The sequence below is a fragment of the Ambystoma mexicanum genome, chromosome 9, assembly GCF_040938575.1.
Source record: "Ambystoma mexicanum isolate Mex_15411 chromosome 9, UKY_AmexF1_1, whole genome shotgun sequence".
In the NCBI taxonomy this organism is placed as follows: domain Eukaryota; kingdom Metazoa; phylum Chordata; class Amphibia; order Caudata; family Ambystomatidae; genus Ambystoma; species Ambystoma mexicanum.
This window is the reverse complement of record NC_090931.1, coordinates 187,393,711-187,407,180: the sequence shown is the minus strand read 5'-3', so window position 1 is coordinate 187,407,180 and position 13,470 is coordinate 187,393,711. Positions and strand designations below refer to the sequence as shown.

The following is a 13,470-nucleotide window of genomic DNA, read 5'->3' as shown; positions in this document are numbered from 1 at the left end:
TTATTCTGATTATTCAGAAACTCTACCTCATCAATGTCAGAATAAACCATAGTAACACCGTTGCAATTGACTGATAAATCAGTATTAGAGCATAGTGATGCGCAAACCTTGGAAAAATGATGTTAACTTGTTCATCCGACATGGGGACCATAGATGGTTTCGATTTAACATATCTAGCGTTATTGCTATTGCAACCTTGATATGGGCATTTACCGAATCATATCCCTGTTCAAGAATTGGGAGGATTGTGACATGATAACTTCGGTGAGTGTCGGGGAAACAAGCTGTATCGCCACCCAATTCTCACCACAAGGGCCACGCAGTCATTCCACCAAAACTAAATCCTGAGAAGAAATGATTTCTAAGTGAGGGACTTGATGGAATAATTCCAGTACATTACTACGATTTAAGTATGGACTAGCCAACGTAGCCTAGAGGCCCAGAATCTTAATGCTTTTAGATGTACCATTAGAAAATGTTAAGCATGCTAAATGAAAAGTCATATTGGTCTCACTATCTAAAAAAAGCGGGTGTAAATTGTGTGGCATGTTCAGTAGCCAACTGATTATGATCTCGACTAATAATGGGTGTGCAGTCTAATACGTGAATCACATCTTGTTCCGTTGTTCTACTGTCAATAATTTCATTGTTCTTCCTTATGACTTGATGAGAACATTTTTCTTCATTTACATTACTATTAATGTCATGCTGCAGCCTAATGATATTACAGTTATTAGCCTTTAGCCATTGAGGTGGGATATTTCCTTGCTTTTTCTTGCAGATTATAGGTTTACTGGCAATTGAGACTATTTCAAAACCCTTGTCTGTTTCTTGGCAAGACATTTTTTGGAAAAGTGGAGCCCAGGGCCTGGGTATCCACTGTAGCAGCAGACTTATTATGAATTTCTTTATTAATTAAGCATTTACGCTTATGGATGTTTTCCCTCTTAACAGTGCTCTCAGCACTATTACTGTGCGGAGGCTTCAATCTTGTGGCCTAGTTCTCGTTCAGCATTCTGGCCTCCAACATAATGACGATAGCTGTCACAGAAGCCATCTCAGACTGTATCTCACTGGTTCCATTATCCGTCAACAGTGGGTTGTGTGTGGATAATACCACATCAATCAATTTTGTCAAACCTGTTGATCTCTATGCAAAATGCTGCATAGCGAAAATAAGGCCTTGAGAATAGTCACAAATTCAGGTTCTGAGCAAGGGTCAATGTAAGATGTCTCTGAAGTAGTTAAGTTGGAATTACGTCTCGGTGACGAGGCATAAACCTTTTCCACAATCTGGGTAAGATCTGGTGTTTTGGATAAGCCTGTGCATTGTATTGTGATGATATCAGGATTTAGTATGTTGCTGCCGTTTAGCATATTGGTGTTATTTTCTATGTTAGCTTCCGCTTGTAAACTTAAACATAAGTTTAGCAGCAAATTATTGTCAATTGGGTTTTCACCTGATAAGTCAAGCTCTAGGCATTCCTTATTAGAGAAAAGAGGTGCAACTTTTGAAGAGGAAGGCTCGGAGTGGGTAGAATCTCTGGAGATGCCCTTTGTTGTGGATTTTAGGAAGGCAGTAATGTTCCCCTGTCTGAACCTTCAAGGCCATTTGTCTCACATATGGTATTCATAATGTCTGACGCCATAGCTTCCGAGGCGCGAGTCACTTTTTTCCCCACTCTTCTTTTTCAAAGTACGGCAAACAGCAAGTGCCCGGAAGCAAGCGGAGCGATCTTTACTTTGTAGTGGGTGTTTAAGAGATATTGCAGGCCTTTCTTGGAGTAATTCAGCTATATAAACAGGGTTAGGAAGCCTCTATAAATCACAGATAAACACTTGCCTTGACACCACAGTCTGAAGGAAAAACATTCACCTTCTTTCTTTCAGGGTGTATTGTTGTACAATTGTCCTCAGTACCTCAGGACTGCTGCGGACCACGCTCCACTCTGCTCCACTCTGCCCCCTCTCTGCTCCTCTCTGCTGGTCCTCCAAGAGTGCTCCGCCTCCAGTAGTAAAAGCAGTAAAGTTGCTGCAGTGGTGTAAAACCGACCACGGCAGACCACACTCCACTCTGCCTTACTCCACCTTTAAGGTCCAGTCCTTTAAGGCAGACCTAGGGGAAGGGCCGATTCAAATGTATTATGTTCTTGTCTGTGAGGCTCAATAGCTTTGAGCTGGCCTTCAACAAATGTTACTGCAGCCGAGTCTGTGTCAAGACGGTAGAGTTAAGCTCTCCCAGTAGTGAGTCGGCATTCAAGATGAGTCGAGTCGGTGTCTTCCAGTGGGTCGAGTCATCGGTGAGACAACGCTTCGGCTAGGTCAAGTCAGTATTAGAGGCAGATGAATTGATATCCTCCAGCAAGTGATGTCTGCACTAGAGTCGGTTCAAGACGATGCTTCCGCTGGATCATGTCAGCGGCTGAGATACTGCAAGTCGGTTTCTTCCACAGAATTTAAGGGGCAAGGTGGTCGTTTCTTCTGCCCATCCAGCCAGGAAGGTTTGTAAAGGGCACTTGCAGGATGGTTCTGTCACCTCGAGTGGTAGGGTCCTGGGCAGCAGTGCCTTAGTTGCAGTAGGCCTTGTGCCCACAGCAGGTTTCACCCCAAATGTGCCCTTGACATGGGTGGGGAGAAGAGCTTTCCACTTCCTTGGAGCATTCTATTATCATCACCTCTATGGCAGAAGACTTTGGAATGCATTGTATCCCCAACAAAGTTCCAAGTGACTGCCTATTGTCTTGAAGTCCAAAGACAAATCAAGGGAAGTACCCCCCCTTGTAAAGGTAAAATGCTAGAGGAGGTTTGTCCAAGGCAAGCCTGGTGTTGGGGATCCAATCCTGGCTGCTGTAAGAAGGGTCCTGTGCCATGTCATATCGATAGTGCCTTGTCTGCAATAAGTAGGAAGGGGTAGGAGGTTTAGGGAGCCCTAGAAAAATTCAAGATTGTGAGAGCCCTTTGTGGTCTGTACCTCTTCTCTGGGCTACTTTAACTCCACACTTCCTCGTTCTGCCTACTTCAAAAGGACTCCTGGAATCAGCACCCTTGTGTAAGAGAGCCATTGTTATGGCAGAACTGTTTCTGAAGCATTGTTTCCCAGGGGCCCTCCCAGGGAGGGTTGTTTCTTGGAGGAGGGTGTTGACTCTCCGCAGGAAGACCTAAGAAGAAACCTCCTGGATTGGGTCCCACACGGTGGTTGTAGGTACACCCAGTCCTGTCATGAAGGAGTCACCTCACCAAGAGGACAATAATATGACATCCATTGCTTGCGGCTTTATAATTGAGTAATCTCAGTAGACACCATGTCAAAGCCAGACATGGCTTATCCTTAAATATTAACAAGCCGCCAGTGTAAGAATTTGATCCAGAAGCGCAGCTGGTTAAAAGCCATCTCTGGCTGTTGGAATGTTGTGGTTGAGCAGGTATGTCCAAGAATGCACAAGTGACCTTCGAATGTACCCCGCTGACACTACAGGCCAGCCGCTGGCTGATATCAAGAGACTGTTCCAACAAAAAAACATGCCTACACTATGTTTTAGGCATGGAGCATTATGAAAGAGGCATCTGATTAGCTGACCCCCTTTGAGAAACAAACTGCCCACATAATTTCAGTCTTCCCAGAAGGCATTCTGTCACTGAAGTCCAGGAAGATGTCGGACAGGATGCACAAGTCCTTGGTGAGTGAGACAGCATGTGGAAAAGTGGGAGACAGGAGCAGTGAAGGAAAGATATATGGAACGTGGGGAAACGGGCAAAGGAGGCAGCAGGTAAGGGAGGCAACGGGTGGAAGCGGCAGGGATTAAGGAGAGTGGAGTGATGAAGGAGGCAAGTGGAGATGTGAATATAACAAGGTTACACCCACCTTGGTTGCCCTGCAGTGGTGCCCTCTAGAGGAGGGGATTCTTTTCAAGTTGGAACATCTCTCCTATCAGATTATTCATCTACAGCCACCCCTCCTTCATCCCTCTCCCGCTCCCCGCATTTAACTGCTAGGTGAAGACCTTTGGGGGCGTAGTCGATATTCCAAGGACAAAGTCAACCTGCTTCATGAAATTTGTTCAGTAAAAAGATAATTCTCAAAAAGCGCCTTTTCCTCATTTGATTCCATGTTTTTGCAATAGCCTGGTGTTCCCTCTCCAGACTGACCCTGTACTTTAATTGTTTTAGGGTAATTTTAAAACTTACCTGTTTCATTCCACCTAGCACCTTCAGTTACCTTGGTTACTTTACTCTCCATCTACTCCTTTTTCCTTTTTCTGTTTCAAGCTTTTAGCATTTTCTGTACATTATGAATGATGGATCCAGGTCTTGCACAAAATGGCAGGGTGCTCTAAGGTAGTACTGGCAAGGTTGACTTCTTTTTTGGTGGATCGGGAGGCAAAAATACACTGGGGTGACAAGTTTTCCAAGGCAGCTCACATAAGTTATGGGGTCCCACAGGTAGCTAGTTTATCTCCCCTACTTTACAATTTATGCATGCGCTGTCTGTGTGATTTATTGGAAAGCGTCGGCGTGTTTTTCACAAATTACGCCGACGACACCAATTTAGTGATGGAATTAGATGGCGATCACACTACAGATAGTGCTAAAATCTCAACCATATATGGCATCGTAGAAAAATGGATGCAGGGTAATTGGGTGTGTTTGAACAGCACCAAAACAGAGCTGATGATATTAGGTACCTGCCAAGCAAGAGGAAAATTAGGGGTAGTATACAAGTCTTTTTATATCAAAGACACGTGTCTACAAGTGTCCTCACAGGTGAAAACCCTCAGGATAACTATGGAGGCCTCCCTGGGTTCTGAGGCTCAGGTGACTTATCTACAGAAGAGTAACTCTTACTACCTCCGCTTGCTGAGAGCCGTTCAACCGTTTCTTAGTGAAAAGAACATGGCTGCTATTGCTAGGCCCATCATGTTATCCTGTCTGGACTATAGCAACTCTCTCATGCTTGGGGCCACAAAGAAATGCCTAGAGAGATGCCAGGTGATGGAAAATAATGCGGTACGCATTATTAAAGGGATTAAGAATAGGGAGCATGTTCCGGAAGGGAGGAAATCACTGCACTGGCTCGGGATCGAAGATAGGATCTTCTTCAAAGCACTGACCATAGCGCATAGGTGTGTGCAAGGCTCGGCACCAGCGAAGCTTAAGAAAAGGTTCCTAAAATATATACCCAAGCGGTCCCTGAGGTCAGAAGCACAAGGCAGGACTGTAGTGCCCTCTTTCCGTCGCGCTACGGGCTTGGGCAGATCTTTTCCAGTGAGGGCAGCCCAGCAGTGGAACAATCTGCCCCAGACCCTCCGACATGAATCCACTTACCTGGCTTTCAGAAAGCACCTTGAAACTTACCTGTTCAAATAATTAAGTTAAGGTTTCAGGATAGTCTGTTACTTAGGTCGGGTTTGTTAAGTTTTGTCACAACTGCATGTTTTATGGTAGCGCCCTGATGCCTACGGGCTTTCGGCGCTTTACAAGCATGAAATCAAATCAAATCAAATGGATTGCGTTGTCGGTTTAGGTCAGCTAATGTGTCTGAATTTTACATTGTTTAGTTTTTTTTACAGCTCCATTTAGCCCCAGGTAAGGTCAAAACGTGAGAAGTACTTTTAATAAGTAAAATGCAGGCAAGGACTGAAGGAGCGGTAAGTGAAAGAGGCAGTTGGCAAAGAGGGCAGAAGGTGGAAGAAGCAGCAGGCCCTGGTACAGGGGAGGGGTAAGACAACGGCGATGTATGAGGCAGGGGCGATGAAGGAGGCAGGCGCTTTGGGAAGCAGTAATGGCGAAGAAAGCTGGGGTGAACAAGCAGACAGTGGCGGTAAAGGAGGTATGGGTTTGGGAAGCAGGCAGGTGGTGGTGAGGGAAACTGAGGTGGTGAAGGATGACGAGGGTCATTTGGGGGGTAGGGGTGGAAAGATAATGGGCCTCATTACGACCCTGGCGGCCGCGATATGAACGGTGCAGGTAAGGTACCGGCACCGTTCATACCGGGCCGCCACATTACGAGTTTGCTCGCGGGTGGCGGTATGCATGTCTGGTCTGGCCAGACATGCATACCGGCACCCGCGAGCAGACCAGGATGCTAACAACAGACCCGTCATTATCGGGTCCATTGTTAGCATCCACCCCATTCCCGTTGAGCCCTATGGGGGCTCAAAAGGGAATGGGGACGTACCGGGTCCCGAAAATGGGAATTACCGGGTCTGCAAAAGTCAGAATGGCCCGGTAATTCCCTTTTTTCAGGACCCGGACACGAGTTTGGAGGGAGCCATGCCGGTAAGGACGGCATGGCTACCTCCAAACTCGTAATGAGGCGCAATGTGTAGAGGTAGACAGGTGGTGATAAAGAGAGGGAGTGAAGTGGCAGAGGGAGGTGTAGGGAGTAAGGGTTAGTTACCAAGTGTGAAGAAGTCAAATTAAATTGTCCAGTTGGGGAGGGCCAGGATACTCTGGAGCCTGGGGGAAGCTGCCCACTATGTGACGTGAGTCCTGGTGGCAGTAAAGCCATCAGCTTTTAAGTGATCTAGTCAATAACAGCTTGAAAAGCAGTAAGCCCATCCCCCAACCTGATTGATCCCAAGAGTTAGCTATGAACCAAGTATTCATTTGAACTTGACCCTAGCAGATGCCAACATTCTTAATGGTGGCATGATTCTACTGGGCAAGAGGGTAAAATCTTTTTTGAATTTTTTTTTTAATTAAGATCATAATAAAACTGATTTCTTTAGAGAAGACAGGAAGCGTTGAATCAGAAAATCTTACCCAAATTAAGAGAGGTATCTTTTACTTTTCCCAGAATGTTTGAATTTTTTTCCGGTTCTATTTTACATCAGCCCCCGGGAAAGAGGTGCTAGCAAAGCAGGGGGCCTTATTGCATGTGCAGAATCCCAAGCTAATTGCCCATATTTGCCCTGGCCACTGGAGCCTCTCCCCCGGCTCCACCATCTCAATTTGTGTGCCACCTGTTCCCAGGGCGCGCTTTGACCCACAATCTGGCCCCCCCTCCTGACACCCCCACCCCCGATTCCTGTTATCACTCCCGTAGTCCCCGTAGTTGCCTGCCCACACAGCCCCCACAACCACCAACTTACCTCAATGCCACTGGCTGCAGCCTCTTCCTGGCTCTCCCACCCAGTCATACTATGGAAATCTAAAGGGCTTTCCTCCCTTTTCCTATGGCAGGCATTTTTTGTAGCAAAAAAAAAAAAATTAAATTGAAGTCGCGTCCACAATTACCCCTTAATAGCAATATTAGCAAAGTGTTCAAATAAATGCCCCAGGGTGCCAACATCCATCCCACCCTCCATGATCGAGGACAGACAGGGGTGGTTATGGTCGTGAGCCCTCGCCGAGGCCAACTCTTCCTTCGGGCCTACATTGGGCGCACGCTACTGGACCACTGCCGGTCCCGCTGTGGAATCAGAAAAAATACAATATTACGGCTGTTACACCAAGCAAAGGAAAATTCACCGACACAGGCTTGTAAAGATTCACAGAATCTTTATTACAAAACTGAACAGTAGTCAGCAAAGTACACAAATAGCTATTTGGCTATCAATACATCACAGAGACCACCAGCAGGGTTCAATGTGAGCAGTGAGCAGAATTTGCTAGCTGGACATCGGCGTATTTATACAGTTTGTTATAATGATGTCCAGCCTCTTACAAGTTAATAACACATTGGGCTAGGGTCGCGCCAGGTTCACTTTCCTAATTTACATATCTCGTGCATGCGGTATACTTTTTTAATACATTCACTAACAAACATTATTATTCTCTAGTTTGTTACACTCTTTACATATTGTTTTAATACAGATCAAACAAATGTTTTGCATGTCATATTTGGATAGCGTTATTGTTCTTGTATACTTGTAGGTTAACAATGCTGATTCAAGTAATTCCCTGATCCCGAGGTCAATAAAGGACAAGGTCTACATGACCCTAACATGTAGCCTGAAGGCAGGTTGGAGATTAACTCTCCTACAGAGGTTGAAGAGATTAAGGCAATAACAAGAGCACACGAGACGGCCATTTTAGACTACAGTGTGACTTTGTAGGAAAAACTAAAATGGCGGTTCTAACCTAAAATGGAGGCTTGATTCACTTGAGGTCACAACCTTGTAATACGGATTTCCTTGCAAAGCGACTGGCCATAGGCCAACATATACGATGAGGACGAAACAATATTATATCAGTTCTAACACCGCCACATCGGAATGCAGAGGCGATGGCGTAAATTCCCAGGTTCACCGTCATCAAGACTTTCTACATCACGCAAACATGATTGCCAATAACACAAGCAAGCTTCCATTGGTACTTGGATTCCTAGGAGAATAAACTGGTCCACGCCAGGATTGCTGCTCACCGTGTTCTTCCCCCCTATGATTATAAAGCGCTCTGGTGCTTCCTGAAGCTAGATCTGCTCCACGCTCAATAAATACCCTGATAATAATAGACATAATTAAATTGTTTCATACAGTTTATTAATTTGTTTCAAGTAATATGTGCCCAGAAACCCAGAGCTCAATATAATTGATCGTAATCAAGGAAACTCAGTGGTACTGCCAGTGTGAGAGAATTTAACCCCTTACGAGCGCAGGGTGACTATATTTCTCCTAATTTCCATAAGAAATCATTAAAGTTCTGCACTTAAGACGTTTAACAAATGGTTCTTGAAGCCTAGGTTACTGTGTTTCATTCTGGAATGAAGTAGAAATGACAGGGCGTTACAGCCACTGTAATACAGTGCCCAGATTGTATACATACAATGATTGAGTTGGCATTGCTACAGGAGCAAAATTTGGATTGTGAAAGCACCAGAAGAAAAGTGGAAGCGCTACACGTGCTGGCACAGGCGTTTAGTAGTGAGATGCAGGAAGTAGATGGCATGAGCTTATGCAAGGGGGAAGCATAAGGCTAATGTTAGCCACAGGCTTATGTTGTTTTCAGTGTTCACATTTTAGCAATTCTAGTGCATTCTTTCCTGTGTTTTTCAAAAGGATAAAGGCCATGTCTTATCAAAGGCTGTAAGGTTCAAAACAATTAATTAGAGGTCAGTGGACCTCATTACGAGTTGGTAATATCTCAGCAGTAAATCAGCCAAAATACTGACAAACTGTATTACTCCTTGACCTCTCCTCTGCCTTCAACATGGTTAACCACAACATCCTAATCGCACGTCTCTGTGACACCCTGGGCTCTGGCGTGGTTAACCTCCTATCTCACCGACCGCCCATCCCAGGTGGAACTCGGAGACTTTCTCTCGAATACTGCTATCTCTCAACCTGTAGCGTTCCCCAGGAATCTAACCTATTCCCCTGGTTCTTCAATGTCTATATGGCTGCCTTGGCACGTGTGATCATAACTTTCACCTCCAACTTCCAGTGGTACGCGGATGACACGCAACTATCTTTAAGGCTACCCTCAGCCGTCTCCTCCTCCTTGCTCATATCTGACTTTCTGTCCGCTGCTCAGTCAAGGAATGACCTTTGCGTCAATTCCAGTAAGACTGAGATCTTTGGGGCCATCTTCGATTCCACTCGCCCCTTCTCCTCTCACATCTCAGACATCTCTAAAAAGTCTATCAGTTACACCTTCTCAGAGGTACTCTACAGTTTCTCACTTTCCCCCAGCGACTCACTGTCTCCAGAGCCCTGGTTCTCTCTAGGCTGGAGTACTGCAACAGCCTCTTCCTCAACCTCCCTTCTTCTGCCCTGCGCCCTCTGCAACTCATCCAGAACAGAACCACAAGACTTATCCTTGGCCTCAAGCCCAGGGGCCGCATATCTCCGGTGCTGAAATACCTTCACTGGCTCCCTGTGTCTGCAAGGATCAAGTTCAAGACCCTCTGCATTGTCCACAAGGCTTTCTTGGTCCAGGGTCCTACCCATCTACAACACCGCCTATCTAAATACTGTCCCTCCAGAGTCCTCGGCTCATCTACCTCCAACCTTCTGCGAGTGAGCCGATTCTCTAAGCAGAGATTTGGAGGGAGATCCTTATCGTCTGCAGGGGCCTCCCCCTGGAATCGCCTCCCTGCCGCCCTCTGTCTTGAGCCTGATCTCCTTAAGTTCAGGAAACTACTTAAGACCTTCCTCTTCTCCTCCTCCTTCTCTCTCCCTCTACCCTGCTAACATAGTTCTTTGCTCTTTCCAACTCTCCCTCCTTTTCCTTACAGCCTGCTGACTGGCCGCCTGGTGTACCTCAGAGTCTCACAGGTCCCTGGCACCCCCGCCAGTCATCTCTCACACTTGTCTCAGGGCCCAGCACCCCCCCCCCACCCTCATTGCACTTAAGAAATGACCCAAGGGAGTGGCTCCCTCTGCACTTACCCCAGTCTCCACCGATTGGGTGCACTTGGACTCCCCAGCCCCCTCCCTTTAACCGTCTGTGCATTTGCATGATCGGAATGCATTGTATCTGAAGATCGTCTGTTCTCCCCTGTCTTCACCCGTTAATTGCACTTGGTAAAACTGCAGAATCGCTGTCAGGCCTATTTGCTGTGTCCTAACTGTTAAATATATTATATGCACTTGCTCTGCCTGTGCAAACTATCAGCACCTCAGAATTTCAAGGGCTCTGAATGACTGTTGTTTTTTTCCCGTTCCCACCCTCCTTGAGCGCTTTGAAACACTTGCCTTGTGTATAGGTGCTTTATAAATAAACATTACCATTACCGCCACTTAGTCCGGCAGTATGACCGCCTACTACCACTTGTAATCCAGCGGTAAGAGTCCCCATTAATTAGAGTCTATAGGACTCCATGGGGGATTTCGGCAGTAATACTGCCGAATTGTCGGGTTTTGGGCAGCAAGGTGAAGGCAATACCTCCCGCTTCTTGCTGGAGGTTTTTCTTCCACCTTATAGACAAACTTGCAGTTCAGAGGTGCGGTAATGCAGCAGTAAACTATTACTGCCGCATTTTACTCACACCGCCCAATTTATGAGGCCCAGTGTCTTTCATGCTCTAGCACTATTTTCTCAATCTCCTTTGCACTCCCACACAACCACTCTCACACATCCCTCTTTCTCGCACATACTCTTTCACACTTTCTTTACGCTCCCACTCCATTTCTCAAATTCACTCCCTGGCCACCCCTTCCTCAAACATTCTTTCTATATCTCTCACTCGCACACTCTAACTCCAACAGTTTAAACTGGCCACTCTCTCAAACTCCGTCACTCTTCGTCTTTCCTCTTGTTCCCTTTTGATCTCTCTTTGTCTCTCTCTCTCTCGCTCACTGGGAAGTAGTCTTAATTAGTAACCAGCTAGGGTCAATGAGCTTGTAAAAAGCAAGCTCATTGACCATCGCCTGGGCCTTACCTTGCTGAGAAGGCTCTGAAGCTTCTGCTTCTGCACCGCAGCCCGAGTTCCTTCCCGGAGGGGCCGCCATGACAAGGGAGAAGGGACTACATGGAGTCCCTTCTCCCTGTTCCATGGTGGGCATTTTGTTTGTTTACCTTTTTTTTCCATTTACTTTAATGGCTGCCATGGAACGGGAGGAGGTACTACATGGAGTCACTTCTCCCGTTCCATGGAGGCCATTTTCTTTGTTTACTATGGCCGCCACAGACATTTTTTGTTTCTTTCTTTTTTTTCAGCTGCGAAATGCAACGCATCTCGCAACCGAATAAAACCACCATTAGTACCCTGGTCTAACGGGCCCGGGATACTAATGGCAATAAGCCCTGAGCAGGCTGGCCAATACGGCATCAGGTAATTCCCCCAGGGCCTTCGTTAAGGGCTCGCTATGCTCGGGCCTGTAACTATGGACCCTGGGGGCATTACCTGACACCGTAATGGCCTGCCGGCTCAGTGCTTATTGCCCAATTATAGACGTAACATTGATAGGAACATACTTTGTCAGGAAGTATAGTAATGGAATTAAACTGTCCTGCAGCCACAACACCTGTAAAACTGCAATTTAGTTTTCAGATTGCAGTGTTGGGCCTTTGATGTCTTTAAACCTAATTTTTTATAATACAAGTAAATGGGTTGCAAAGAAATCTAAAAATGGACTTCCTTTGTAGAGTCCATGGGCAAAGTGTAGCGTACACAGGGCTAGCAATACTCCTTGTGGGCTGGAAGGGTGACTGGAAGAGCACCTGGCTTGTAGAGCTGGACCTAATTGCAGATTAAATACATAAAGCTTACACAACTACTCTGTTTCCTTCCCATAGGAACATTTGCCATCACCATGACTTAGCAGTTTTCATCTTTGTGTTCACAGGACGCACAAGGTCATCGCAATCTGATGCAGCCCCACAACTACCACAGCGGAGGAGAGAGGAGCGGCCCACAGAGCCGAGCCTCAAGATCACCTTGGAGATTGGGTCTAAAGTGAAAAGAAATGGCTCTTTGGGTTTAATCAGAGAACAATGGGTGTCCTTCTGGCTGGGGTTTACCATGGTTATAGGGCTATCCTGATCACCTGGAAGATAACTACAGCCTACTGACAAGGAAGATAGAGATCTGAGCGATTGCATCTGCATTGTGAAGAAATGCTCATTTTCTTTTAACCAGTATCCAGGATAAGGCAGCAACACCAAAGCTCAGCAATAAGAGGGGATTCCTGCCAGGAGGCAGCATTGGGTCCATCATGTTCTGCAATTACTTAAAGCCTTAGAATATCTGTATTGATGTTCAATTAATTACCAGCAATCCCACTAGTGAAATGTAAGCTTTACTAGATATTTGCAATGATGAGATAACTCAGTTTGATCCGACTGGTGGCAATGTGTATTATGTTATTGGTCTGGGGGGAATACTGTATATAGGCAGGTGATTCTAAAGTTATCATTAGGGGGTGAGTGTTTCTGGTGTATTTATCTAGATCATGCTGATGAGTTTGTTCCTAAAGAAGAAACAACGTTACCACAAAATGGTTGTGCAGGTGATGTGATGCCTAAAAAAAAATAACACTTATGGGGAGGCGCATGTACACCTTGATAGAATATTTCAAAACATTATATTGAGGGGCGGCTTAAAAAGGTTCCATTAAGCCTTTGTCTTCTTCTTTGGCTCTGCTCTTTTTTGCAAGAGAAAATGCAGGGACCTCCAACCCTGCATTGATGTTAGGGGTATGAATTATATTACAATAAAAGATTATCTTTTGCCCTTGAGTTGAGAAATGTTTGGCCAATTGAACGCAGTAATTACATCTTCTAACTGAGATCTGTCTGGAGCTGTTAATTTAGAAATAATCAAGAAGGAACTATATTTTAAAAACAGCCTTTAAGACAAGACTTGGACACTGTCTAAAGAAATGTATTTCTTTTTGTGTATGCATTTTAGGTATTATTTCATCATTTTGCGAATTATATATTCTAAATTGTATCAGATGACATTTTCAGGTAATTTGGAAGAGCACAAATAAGGCTCAAGCCAATTGGAGAGCTACTCAGAGATCACAACATTTTTGCTAAAAGGGAGAGCATGTTGTAAGGGTGTGGATGAAGGAAGTTGGTGCA

At 45.5% G+C, this 13,470-nt stretch overlaps 1 long non-coding RNA gene across 1 annotated transcript in view; it reads left to right on the top strand.

The window, feature by feature from the left end:
• Positions 1–13,122, top strand: part of LOC138487849 (uncharacterized) — a 291,561-nt gene extending 278,439 nt beyond the window's left edge. Inside the window, exon 3 of the long non-coding RNA XR_011274550.1 lies at positions 12,231–13,122. This is a non-coding gene — a long non-coding RNA (uncharacterized lncRNA). The remainder of the gene's footprint in view (positions 1–12,230) is intronic.
• The last annotated feature ends 348 nt before the right edge of the window (positions 13,123–13,470 follow it).